General features: G+C 36.2%; 1 pseudogene; it reads left to right on the forward strand.

Moving 5' to 3' along the window:
* Window positions 1-9,886: 9,886 nt before the first annotated feature.
* Window positions 9,887-11,473, forward strand: LOC119506537 (annotated as a pseudogene).
* The last annotated feature ends 2,510 nt before the right edge of the window (window positions 11,474-13,983 follow it).

A 13,983-nucleotide genomic window follows, 5' to 3' on the forward strand; every position in this document is an offset into this window, starting at 1 on the left:
ATGAGGACAGCATTACCCTGATACTCAAACCAGATAAAGAAATCACAAGAAAGGAAACCTACATATCGAAATATAGTGAAATATATAGATGCAAAAATCCTCAACAAAATACTACTAAATCAATTCCAACAATGTAAAAAATTAATTTTGCACCGTTACCTGATGAGATCTATCCAGGTATGCAGGATTGGCTCAGCATTTAAAAATTAATCAAAATAATCCACCATCTCAATAGAGTAAAGAAGAAAAATCATATGGTCATATAAATTGACACCAAAACAAAAATTGGATTAACAGCATCTACAAAACACCTTCTTCTATCATTATACTTAATGGTGAATGACTGCATATTTTTCTCCTATGATTGGAAACAAGGCATGATATCATCTCTCACCACTCCTAATCGACATCATATCAGAAGTCCTAGCTACCGCTATAAGACAAGAAAGAAGAAGAAAGGTACGCATCTTGTGAAGGAAGAAATAAAACTCCCATTTGCATGTGACACGGTTGTCTATGAAGAAAATTCCATTATTTGACCAAACCTCTTCTGAAACTAACAAGATAGTACAGAAAAGTTACAGGATACAAGGTCAATATGCAAAAGTCTACTGCTTTTCTATACACCAGCAATGAGCAATTGGAATTTGAAATTAAAAAAAAAAAACAACAATTAATATAGCACCCAAGATAAAGAAATACTTAGCTATAATTCTACCACAATATGTATAGAATCTATATGCAGAAAGACTACAAAACACTGAAAAAAGAAACCAAAGAAGAGCTAAATAGATTGATAGATATTTGATGTTCATGGATTGGAAGATACTGTATTATTAATATGTCAATTCTTCCCAACTGGATATATAGATTCATTTCAATTCCAATAAATCCCAGACAGCTACTATGTAGATATTAATGAACTGATTCTAAAGTTTATATGCAAAGTCGAATGACCTAGTTTAAACGACACATTGCAAAAGAAGAACAAAGTTGGAGGACTTAAAATAATCAATTTCACAACTATAAAGCTATAGTAATCAAGACACTTTGGTATTAGAAAACACATAGACATACAGTTCAATGAAACAGAATAAAAAAGTCCCAGAAATACAGCCACACAAATATAGTCAATTGATTTTTGATAAAATTGCAAAGGAGTTCAATGGAGAAAGGATAGACTTTTCAACAAACTGTGCTTGGAACTGTTGGATATCTGTAAGCAAAATAAAATGAATATAGATACAGACCTACAGCTTTCACAAAAATTAACTCAAAATAGATAACGTAAAAGGCAAAACTATAAAACTTCTAGAGGTAAACATAGGAGAAAACCTATGTGATCTTGGGTTTGGGAATGACTTTTCAGATACAACACTAAAACCATGATCCATGAAAAAAAAAAATGGAAAAGATGGACTTAACTGAAAACTAAACTTCTGCTCTGAGACATTGTTAAGAGAATGAAAATACAAGCCACAGATTGGGAGAAAATATTTGCATAACACATATAGTTGAAGAACTTCTATCTAAAATATATGAAGAACTCTTGAAACTCAAGAATAAGAGAAAAAAATCTCAATTAAAAATGGAAAAAAAAAACTTGTGAACAGGCTCTCATGAAAAAATATATATGGATGGCAAATAATATATGAGAAGATCCTCAATATCATTTTCTATTAGGGAACTGCAGATTAATACAAGATGCTACTACTCATTTATGAGAATGGTTAAAATCAACAAAATTGACAATAACAATCACTGATGAGAATGTGGAACAACAGGAATTTGCAATTATTGCTGGTTGGTATGTGATGTAGTATGGCCACTTTGGAAGATAGTTTAATAGTTTCCTACAAATCTAAATATACTTTTGCCATATAATTCATCAATCATGCTTCTGGGTATTTACCCAACTGATTTGAAAACTTGTGTCCGCAAAAACACATACCCACAAAATTTTATAGAATGTATGTTATGTTATATATTGTCATATTATAGAGCAAATGTTGTAGAATATAATTGCCAAAAACTGGATGCACCCATGTTGACATTCACGGGGTGAGTGGCTAAATATACAAGGTAACTCCATGCTATGGAGATAAAAAGGAATGCTTTATCAAGCTAGGTAAAAACATGAATTGAATCTTAAGTGCATTTTGGAAAGTGAAAGAAGTCAGTCTGATAAGACTAGAAACTGTGAGATTCCAAATTTATGATATTTTGGAAAAAGCAAAACTGCAAAGATGGTAAACAGATCATTGGGTGCCAGGAGCTCGGGGAAAGGGGGAAAGTTAAGTAGGTGTGGCATAGAGCATTTGTAAGGGTGTGTGAATCTATTCCATATGATACTGTAATGGTGGACACATGACACTTTGCATTTATTATATCCCATTGAACTTTGTAGCAGAAAGAGTGAACCTTAATGTTTGTAAGTTAAAAAAAAAATCATTTAGGAGGCTGAGGGATCCCAGGATAGAATGCAGGCTATGACAAGAGGTGACTGTAATACAGATGTACAAAACAACCTCACTGGTGACGGTGGGAGAAAACACTACTGACCTAAATAACTTTGAAAATGAGTGGAGTCTATAGGCATAGGAAACTGCACATAAGCACTGTATATATTCTACTTAATAAGGTTGTTTCCCACAAGTGTATGGGTTAACAATTCTGCAAACATTATACATGTACACTGGAATTGAAAATTAAGTAATTGGATCATGGATGGTGGGATCTCATTGCTGGAGTGAGAATTTACAGATAAGCAAGCACAGGAGGTTAGAATGATTCATATGGTAATGGATTAGTGTTGAGACATCAGTGTAAGCTCATATTTTGCTTAATATAGATACACATGGTTAAATATAGAAAGATTTATGGATATGTGTACATACATAAGTTAGAGTGTCCACATATATTTCCTTGATCTGTCAGCTGAGAGGGTGTAAAAACAATGACACTCCTGTAGCAAAGAGCACATACGGCGCCCATATTTTGTTTCTTCATACCATTTGCTAATAAAACAAACTAGGATTCCTTGTTGAATTGGCTGACTCTTGGGGCAGGGAATATACAAGATGAGGCTAGAAAGTAAGGCAGTGCACAAAAATGCTACAATGATGGTAATGTGTCAACGGACAAAGGAGCCAACTGAAAGAGCTCCCAATGGTTAAGGCTGGAACAATTTTAACAACAAAACAAAGTAGCACTGTATTATAACCCAAAGTCTAAAATGCATATTTATATGTGTTTACTGATATAAATAAATGGTTGAATAAATAAGGGAGAATAGACAACTTCTTGTGCCAAATTACAGATAACATATGTAGATACTTGCCCCTCAAGGAGAAGGGTTACAAGTCTCTACTCCTGAAGGGTTGGATGCACATAGTGACTTCCTTCCAAATAGCACAGAAAGGGGGAAAAGGAGTAACTTTATGGTTGGGAAACTTGCCAAACACATCCTCAGCTGTGTGATCAAGGTTAACATCAAGAGTGACAAATTCATTTTGATAGTATACACCCCTCATATGATTTGATGAAAATGGCGATTTACGTCTATGGTCTTTCTCCCCAAATTCTGTAACTGTAGCTTAATCATGAGACAAACATCAGAAAAATTCCAATTACTATGCATTCTATGAAATACCCTAACAGTACTCCTCAAAACTGTCAGGGTCATCAAAAAACAAGAAAAGTCTGAGAAAGTGTCACAGGCTAGAGTTTTCTTAGAAGGCATAACAAGTAAATGCAATGTGGTATCCTAGATGGCATTCTGGAACAGGAAAAAGATCACTGGATAAAAACAAAGAAATATGAATAAATTATGGGCTTTAGTTAATAATGGATCAACATTGGTTCATTAATTGGAACAAACAAGCCACACGAATGTAAGATAATAATAAGTGTAACTGGGTGTGGAGTTACATGAGAAATCGTAACTCTGTCATTTTTCTTTAACACTAAAACTATTCTAAAACTAAATATGTGTGTGTGTGTGTGTGTATAAATTAAAGTTAGATGTGCAGACACTAAAAAAAATAAAGGAGAAATTAAGACTTTCTCAGGCAAACAAAAACAGAATTCATTGTCCACAGATCTACAGAAAAGAAATGTTACATGAATTCTTCAGGCAGAAGGAATCTACACAAAGAAACCAAGTGTGCTGCAAATGGAATAAAATAAAATAAAATTCACTTTTTCTTATGTTTCATTTCTCTAAAAAATAAGTATATAAAGCAAAACTAGCAGCAATTGTGTTGGTATTTATAGCCTATTTAAAAGTAAAATATATGACATCCAAGGCACAAAGGATGGGTGGGAGGAATTGGGAATATATGTTTAAGCTCCTTTTGCTACACTTGAAACAGTATAATGTTATATGAAGGTAGACTCTGATAAATACAGATGTTATAAACTCTAGGGCAACCACTAAAAATTAATAATTTAATAAAAAAATAATTAATAAAAATTTAATAATTCCATTAATCCAGAGGAAGGCAGAAAAAGAGAAATAAACAGACACAAAACCTCAACAAAACATTAGCAAATTCTATCAAAAGGAAAAAAGAATAATTTAGTTAACATAAGTGGGGTTTAACTTATAAATTCAAGGTTGGCTCAGCATGTGACAATTAATGTAATTCAACATATTGTCATAATAAAGAAGAAAATACTTATGCTTATTCTCAATGTATGCAGAAAAAGCACTTGAAAAAATTCAACCTCCATTCATGATATAAACTTTAAGCAAACTTCAAATAGAAGTTAATCCTATAACAGGCACCTATGAACAATTTTTAAAAATTAAATTTAAAAATAAACACCTAGAATTAATATGATATTTAATGGTGAAATACTGAATGATTTACCCGTGAGCTTGGGAAGAAGCTCTCTTACCACTCCTATTCAACATGTACTGGAAGTCCTAGGCAGTGCAATAAGACAAGAAAACAAGTAGATCAGAAGTTAAGAACTAATACTGTCTTTATTCAGAGATCATAATTATCTACATAGAAAATTCCAAAGCATTTGCAAAAGTCTTTTAGAACTAATAATTGAGTTTTAGCAAGGGTACAGAAGACAGTCAATGTTCAATAATAAATTGTATTTCTATAAACTAACAATGAACATTTTGAGTTTGAAATTTAAGAAAAAGTATAATTTACAATAGCATGAAAATCAATAAATACTTAGACATAACCTAAAAAAAGTACAAGATCTGTGAGCAAAAATAAAACAAAAAAATTAATGCAATAAATAAAAGAAAAAATCTAAATAAATCAAGAGATATTCTGTTTTTATGTCTTAGAAGGCTCAATATTAAGATGTCAATTCTCCATAAACTGATCTAGAGATTCACTGCAATTCCAATCAAAGCCCCACTGGCATTTTTATAGATATAGACAAGCTGATTTTAACATTTGTATGGAAAGGCAAATAATCTAGAATAGTCGCAACACATTTGAAAAAGTAAAATAAAGTTTGAAAAGAAACAGAAAATTATTGGCTTAAATTACCTCTCCCAAGATATTTATTAATCGCAAAGGGTACAATGGTAACTATAGGTGAAAAAACCTGGCAGACATCATTTTAACAAAGTTATCAAGGTTAAGGTCATCAGAAATATGACAAATCAACAAGGAAAGACAGAGGAACTGTAACAGATTAGAGGGGATCAAGGAGACATGCCCACTATATGCTTTGCAGTGTCAGATCTGGGATTGGATCTTGGAAAAGAAAAAGGACGCTAGTGGAAAAACTGGTGAAATTCTAATAAAATTTGTAGTTTAGTTAACAGTGGGCACCAACATTAATTTCTTGTTTTGACAAGTGTCCCATGGTAATGTCACAATTTGACATCAAGGGAAGCTGGGTGAAGTGTGTATAGGAGGTCAACTTTTACTTAAGTCTAAAATTTTTTCAAAATATAAAGTGAAAAATAAAATAATAAATTAAAAAATGATATGTGTTGATCATTAACTGTGAATATTCATTGACAAAGCATCTTATAATCTGTTGGATAAAGAACAGTAAAAAATAGAAAAGATAGATTTTGCTTTTATATAAAATGGTCACACTGATGCAAACAGGTTTTTGAGAAAGAACAATACATCACAGTGTGTAATATTTTGGTCATATCTAATCTATTTTTAAATGTTTCACTCTTTTAGTTCCTCTTCCTCATGTCTAATTGGCAGAGAAGGTAGAATAACACAAGAGGCAAAACATTTCAGGGATTTTAATATGAAGATAGTGACGATTCCCTCCAACTAAAGCAGAGAAGGGGGAAGACGGTGAAAAAGAAAACCAAAGGATGCAGGGACTATAACAGTGGTATCTTCTTAGTAATACAGAAATGGAGAATTAAAAGTGTGCAGAAGCTGGCATTCATTGATGGCTTGTTTATTTTGTCTAGCTGTTAATAGTGAAGGTTCATTTGTCTGACTTGGCTCCTCCTTTCACAATCAATGGCTCTTCGAGCAAGTCACTTTGTTTCTCTAATTACCCACTGTTCTAGTTTGCTAATGCTGCCAGAATGCAAAACACCAGAGATCGATCGGCTTTTATAAAAAGGTGTTTATTTGGTTACACAGTTACAGTCTTAAGGCCATAAAGTGTCCAAGGTAACACATCAGCAATTGGGTACCTTCACTGGAGGATGGCCAATGGCTGGCATCTGCTCCAAAGTTCTGGTTTCAAAATGGCTTTCTCCCAGGATGTTCCTCTCTAGGCTACAGTTCCTCAAAAATGTCACTCTTCGTTGCACTTAGGATATTTGTCCGCTCTCAGCTTCTCCAGAGGAAGAGTCTGCTTCCAACGGCTGTCATCAAACTGCAGTTCCTCTCTCAGCTTCTGGGCGATCTTCAGTGTACTTCTTGGCTGTAGCAGGGTCCTCCTTCTGTCTGATCTTATATAGTGCTCCAGTGATTTAATTCAGACCCACCCTGTATGGGTGAGCCAACACCTCCATGGAAATTATCCAATCAGAGTCATCACCCACAGTTGGGTGGGGCGCATCTCCACAGAAACACTCAAAGAATTACAATCTAATCAACACTGATAACACCTGTGCACACAAGATTACTTCAAAGATAATGGCGTTTGGGGGGACATAATACATTCAAACTGGCACACCTCCACTTTAAAAAATGATATCACTACCCCACAGAATTGTGGGAATTCATTGTGACAACATGTGTAAGCACAAAACACCATTCTAGACCCAAATTAACTGTTACCCAAATCAGGACCACCTTTTTCGTTGAAAAAAATTTAAAAAGCATTTATTTACTCAATTAAATTAAAAGCCCAGAGAACAGAACTAGTTTTAGACTACTGAATCCAGATTCCAAATTTTCATCAAGGTGCTTCTCTGCCTTCAGCTCTTTCTCTGTCCCTGAGTTCTACTTTCCTCCCTGTTACCATCATTCAGCAGGCTTTCTTCACATTATGGTAACATTGATCTACAGGAGCTTGAGACTCTTTTGTCCTTAACAGCTTGAGATTTCCAGAAGATAAGCATATTTTTTTGAAGCTTCTCAGAAGACCTCGGGAATTATGCTCTGCTTGGGATGTGTCTTCCTCCAAACTATCCTGGTAGCAAGGGAGTTGGAATTTTAAAGTTGATGATATCTGAGTCATGTGCCTTTTTCTGGGGCAGGGTTTGGCATCTTATCCATCCCAACTACATGGACAGAGAAAGATTTTTATAGAATAAAGAACTGTGCTTTCTTAAAGGAAAGAAAATTGGACAAAGCCCCAGATATATCAATTACAGGTACTAGTATCAGTTTTTTATAAATTATTGTTATAATGACAGTGATTATCATATCTCCTAGGAATTCATGCCCTTGAGTTACAGGTTTAGTCCTATATAATTTTTTCCTTCGTACATGCCTCTTTTCCTTGGTTCTCTTCTATTTCTCCTATTTAAATATTATAAAATGAAAGGTAAATGCAGTGGAAATACAAATGGAGAAAATGTGTAATGTAATTTAAACATGCAAAATAAAATACAGCATTTTTTCAAACAATTAAAAATATCCCCATACACAATAGACAACATAACTTATGGAGATTATAAACTCTCAAGAAACTGGAATTCACACCTTCAGAAAAATGATGTGTAATTTCCTTCTTGCACTATTAGAGCTGAAATATATGTGCATTGTTTTTCAAATTTTATTTTCCATATGAGTGATTTTCTTTTCTGAGCATGGTAATTAGTTGCATATATTTCTCCTTAGAACATGAAATATAAAACAAGTAAACAATCCACCCACATCTTTTGTTTTATGTTAAAGAATATTGTGCTAAAGAACAAGAGGAGATCAAATAAATATTATTAATGCTTATTCAGTCTAATCTACCAACTCATATTCTGGCTGATCCTATTTCTTTTATTTTATGGATGAACTAAAAATCTTGTTTCTGTAGATTTAAATGCACTTAACCTTGTGCAATTACTTCTGCAAAGGAACACTATAGTTTTATATTTTACCTTAAGAGGAAATAATAGAAAATTATTTAATGTGGGTACAGAACCATATTACTTTACTTTATATTGATGCCCTATTTTTATTAGAACAAAGATAAAATTATAATAAAGTACAATTAAATTAACCAATCCTTAACAGAAATAAAATGTAAAAAAATAATCCTAAACTTAGCCTGAGGCCCAAATTTGGAATTTAGAAGTAATTCATCTAAAAAGTACAAACTATATGTCTCCAAATTACAAATACAACTCTTTGTGCTTATAATATTATTTTCATTTTATTCCAGCAAAGATAAATTGCTTAAGCCTTTTAAAGAGAATAACTTATATATGACAGTGATCTTTTCTTTCCTCAGCCTTTTTTACATTTATTTCCTATAGGATATGTTTCGATGATCCAGACCTGGTTTCCAAGTTAGGGAGCCATTTATAGACCCAGGGTCAATTCTGGCAGGTTAACTTACAAGGATAATAGTGGACATTCACTGAACTCTCGCTAATTTCTAGGTTCTTCTCAAGTTTTGTACATATGAAAGACTTGTTAAATTAGTATGCATCCTTGCTCAGTTCATCTGAGGGCCTAACACCATAAGCACTTTCCATTTTCCATGTGACATACTAGAGATTCAAAAAACAGACTTGCAAAAGAGGTGTCTGTACAAGAACCTGATGAGGAATACTTAGCTGAGCTCCACCTCCGCACTCTAAAGATGTTGGAAATACTCAGAGGAAGTTGAGAATTCATGAGAGCATTTCTTCAGAGAAAAGTGTTGGTGTGTTATGAGTCCCAGTGTCCCTAACAATGGGGGAGGAAGCCTTAGTAGTGATGGCTTTAGGAAGGTCACTTGGAGTGAAATTATCTGACTCATCAATTCAGTGCAATGAAATAGGATTAAGGGAAAGGAATTGATCAGAGGAAATGAAGGGCTTCCCTTGGAGTTTGAAGGAAAAGGTAGACTAATATCAGATCATGCTTGAGGTGTGTGGATGAGCTATGGAGCTCTCAAGACAATATTAGCTGGTGGTTGTCCAAGATCATGAACTGGAGTAATGTCTTGAAGAGTGAGGGGCCCTCTGAACAAAGAACCTGGACCTGAGGCAGCTCCAGATCATGTGGATCCTGGAACACGGAATTTGCTGGGGGGATGGGGGGGGAAGGTATGATGAATAACAATGCAAAGAATATATTGGTTTTGAAAAATTTACAAAAACATGACCATGTAAATAATATGATTAAGGCGGCTCTTAGGGCTTTGGAAAGGTCTTATGCATGTGAACCTTAGGCTTCATTAGCTTTAGGGAATATCCATAGGAGCTATAACCCAGATGAGGAGGATGAGGATGAAACCATAGTCAGCTGGTGGAGATTTAGTAACTCACTTCATGGTATCAAAGAAACCACAAGCTAGTGGAGGAAGATGGCATTGGGTGGTGGTGGAGGGACTCCCCCCACCCTTCCCAGGCCTGGAGCCGGGATCCGAGGGGGCAGCTGAGGGGTCAGAAACCTGGGGCTGGGAACAGCGACACAGAGGAGGAGGACATTTTCACGGGTGCCATGGTGGCCAGAAAGCCCCAGTCTCTTAAGAGTATTGGTTCCCTTCTTTCCATCAACAGTGGTTCCAAAGAAAATGGGGTCCATGAAGAACAAGACCAAGAGCCCCAGGATCTCTCTGCAGATGCCACAGTGGAGCTATCCCTGGACAGTGCACAAAATAATCAGAAGATGGTGCCAGCCAAAATGCTCATTCCTCTTCCTTCACAGGAAACCATAAATTCTTCTGAGTTCCAGCCAAGCTATGAGGAGCTAGCAGAAGAAGAACAGGAGGGCCAATTTGATTTGACAGTTGGTATAATGGATCCTGGGAAGATAGGAGATGTTATGAATGCCTATGTAGCCTACAAAGTTAAAACACAGACGAGCTTATCAATGTGCAGAAGTAAACAGTTTGCAGTGAAAAGATTCAGTGATTATTTGGGTCTTTATGAGAAGCTTTCAGAGAAACACTCTCAGAATGGCGTCATTGTCCCTCCTCCACCTGAGAAGAGTCTAATAGGAATGACAAAAGTGAAAGTTGGGAAGGAAGATTCTTCTTCCGCAGAATTTCTTGAAAAATGGAAGGCTGATCTAGAAAGGTGCCTTCAGAGGATTGTGAATCATCCTACAATGGTACAGGATCCTGATGTCAGAGAGTTCTTGGAAAAAGAAGAGCTGCCACATGCCGTGGGAACCCAGACATTGATTGGTGCTGGTCTCCTCAAGATGTTCAACAAAGCCACAGAAGGAGTTAGCAAAATGACCATCAAGATGAATGAATCAGACATTTGGTTTGAAGAGAAGCTCCAGGAGGTAGAGTGTGAGAAGCAGTGCTTACGGAAACTGCATGCTGTTGTAGAAACTCTAATCAACCACAGGAAAGAGCTAGTGCTTAATACAGCCCAGTTTGCACAGTCTAGTCATGCTCAGGAGCTCTGAGGACAACATGGCATTGTCAAGGCACTCTCCCAGCTTGGTGACGTAGAAGAAAAAATTGAACAGCTCCACCAGGAACAGGCCAACAATGACTTCTTCCTCCTTGCTGAGCTCCTGAGTGACTACATTTGCCTCCTGGCCATAGTCCGAGCTGCCTTTGACCAGCACATGAAGACATGGCAGTATTGGCAGGATGCTTAGACAACAGCACTGCAGAAGAAGCGGGAGGCTGAGGCCCGGTTGCTGTGGGCCAAGAAGCCTGACAAGCTGCAACAAGCCAAGGACAAGATCACAGAGTGGGAGTCTCAAGTGACTCAGTATGAAAGGGACTTTGAAAGAATTTCAACGGTGGTCCCAAATGAAGTGACACAGTTTGAGAAAGAGAAATCCAAGGACTTCGAAAACCACCTGTTGAAGTACCTTGAGACACTTTTGTATTCACAGCAGCAGCTAGCAAGTACTAGGAAGTCTTTCTTCCTGAGGCAAAGGCTATCTCCTAACAGACCTAGGACACCAGAGCCCACCTGCCTGATGCTGCCTTTTTATACATGTCCTTCTCCACCTTTGATGTACCCCATGATGCATTCTGCCTAGCCTGGACTTAACCCCTTCCACTTTGCCCCCACAACCAACCTGACCAGTCACTAACAATATTTCATTTAGCTTCCATATATATTTTCTTACCTAGGAGAATACTTTTTAAACAAAAGACCTACAATAGGTGGTGGAATTATGAAATGGGGTGGGTATTGATATAAATACATAAATACAAATGTGTATTTTTCAGGATGTGGTTTAGGAACTGGGAATAATGTTTTCTGTTATTCCTGATGGTGCCATAAACAGATTATGTAATAAAATATTTTAAAATGAAAAAAAAAAGAACCCATGAAAGAAACCATGAGAGAGATGAGAGAGTAGATAATAAATCTGTTTTCAGATGTACCTAAAGAGTTCCACTGTCAATTCTACTATGAAAGTCCTATTAATATCCATATTTTTATAGAAATGGAGCCCAGAAAGGTAAAATAATTTGATGACCTTTACAACATCATAACTGACAGAGGAGGATTTGTATACACGACAGCTCAAGCTCAGCACGAGCAATTTGAACACTTTTTATCACCATGTTATATTGTATCACCAGAATCTAACTAGCAATCTCGTGAGGCCCAGAGGTCTAGCCAGATACAGAGCCCCTCTAGGTTATTAACTCTCACCTTAAATTTTGATTCTATTGATCCTGCTTCTAGGCTTTTGACCTTGAACTATAAACCATTTTAATCTCAATCTTACCTCTGTTTCATCTCTTGCCTCTCAACTCCAAACCACCCATCACATTTTGTAATTCTGCCAAAAAACTCAGACAAGGTTCTTCACCTGAAACTCTCCAGCAAACTAACGGTTTTTAAACTTTGAAATCTGTATTTTAGAAATAAAACGTTGAAATCAATAACCTTTCACTTATCCAATATTCAACAGATATATATTAAGTTGTAGATGCAAAGCACTGTGCTTTCCCTTGAAAAAGGTAACACGGGTAATGTGAGTTACAGGCACTGTGAGACTAAATTGGAATGAAGAGACAGACTTGGTTATAGAGAGAGGAAGATTTCATGAATTGTGTGGCTGGCAGATTGAACCTTAAGAGTCGGCAGCTGAAATGCCAGGTTTTGGCACCCCTTTCCCCCTTATGTTTTTACTTTCTTTTCTCTCCCTACTTTCAATTGTTATGTTGCCTGATGCTCTTAAAGGCTGTAACTGAAGGGAGTGCATAGTTGTTGACAGTGTCTGAATGTGCTATGTATGTTAACCAGTAAATTTCAAATCATAAAATCCATCCACTGATGACCTATGGGGAAATTTCTAATCAAAACACTCAATATTAGCTGAACACACTCCCAGGATATTAGTCTTAAGTATTACATGCAAAGACACTGGGTGGGTGAAATGGGGAAGCATTCACAGACTTGTTTAATTCTTTCTCTTACCCTGTTTGACATGCCATCCTCCACCACAACCAAATAAACTCCTCTAAACTACAGCGGGAGGAGAGTTAGAGTAGAACATAGGAGAGTAAAGCATTGGTCAGAATCTTTGCCTCCTTCAGTACATCCAGAATTAGCTGGGCATTCAAATATAAAGCTGCCAGAATGATTTGAGAATTTAAGAGTAGAGATGAATTGGGCTTCACTTCTTGTCTGACTCACAACTCACAGAGTTCCCTTTGCATCCCTGTGTATGAGTGAAAAGAGCAGAGTTGCCATCTAAAGAGCCCAAGAGAGCTTTTCAGAACCTATATTTAAACTCAATATGTTGCAACTAGCAGACATTTTTTTGTTTTCTTGTGTAGCAGTGGGCAGCACAGAAGGTTACACTATCCCAAATAGAGTGGACAGTAGAGCTAGTGACCAAATAGGATTTCTTGGCAGCTGATATCAATCTTTCGTATCAGATAAGACAACAGCACAGAAGGTGAATTACAACCCCCAGGATGAAAAAGTGGTGCTGGGGCCTTTTTTTCAGAGAATAGCACTGCATTGAAATCACAGCTACCACCCCATCCCCACCACAGGGAAAATACAATGAGGAGAAAAGATGTAGGTTGTAATGAGTTTATACCTAAAATGATTGAGAAAACCTGGACTGTACTAAATTGTCTGCTATCACATAGAATGACTAATTTGAATTATAAGAAAAATAAAGAAATGACCCTTCTCTCACATCTGAATTGTTCCTGGAAAGAGCATACTTGCTAAAGGAGTTTATCAACTTTCATGTAATTGATCTTTGGTTGAAGTTAATTCTTTTTTTATGGAGTGATTGAATATTCATGAAACTGCATATACTCCAATTATGATTCCCAAATGTATTTGAAATCCAGACTAGACAGGCATCCGGATATACCCAAGGGAATGGGAGCTATGCATCCATTTGAAAACACTGGCTGAGCTTAACAAGCTAAGCCTTAAAAAACAAATGCTTCACTCAAGGTCAAAGTCATTGGAAC

The sequence above is a fragment of the Choloepus didactylus genome, chromosome 11 (assembly GCF_015220235.1).
Source record: "Choloepus didactylus isolate mChoDid1 chromosome 11, mChoDid1.pri, whole genome shotgun sequence".
Lineage (NCBI taxonomy): Eukaryota > Metazoa > Chordata > Mammalia > Pilosa > Megalonychidae > Choloepus > Choloepus didactylus.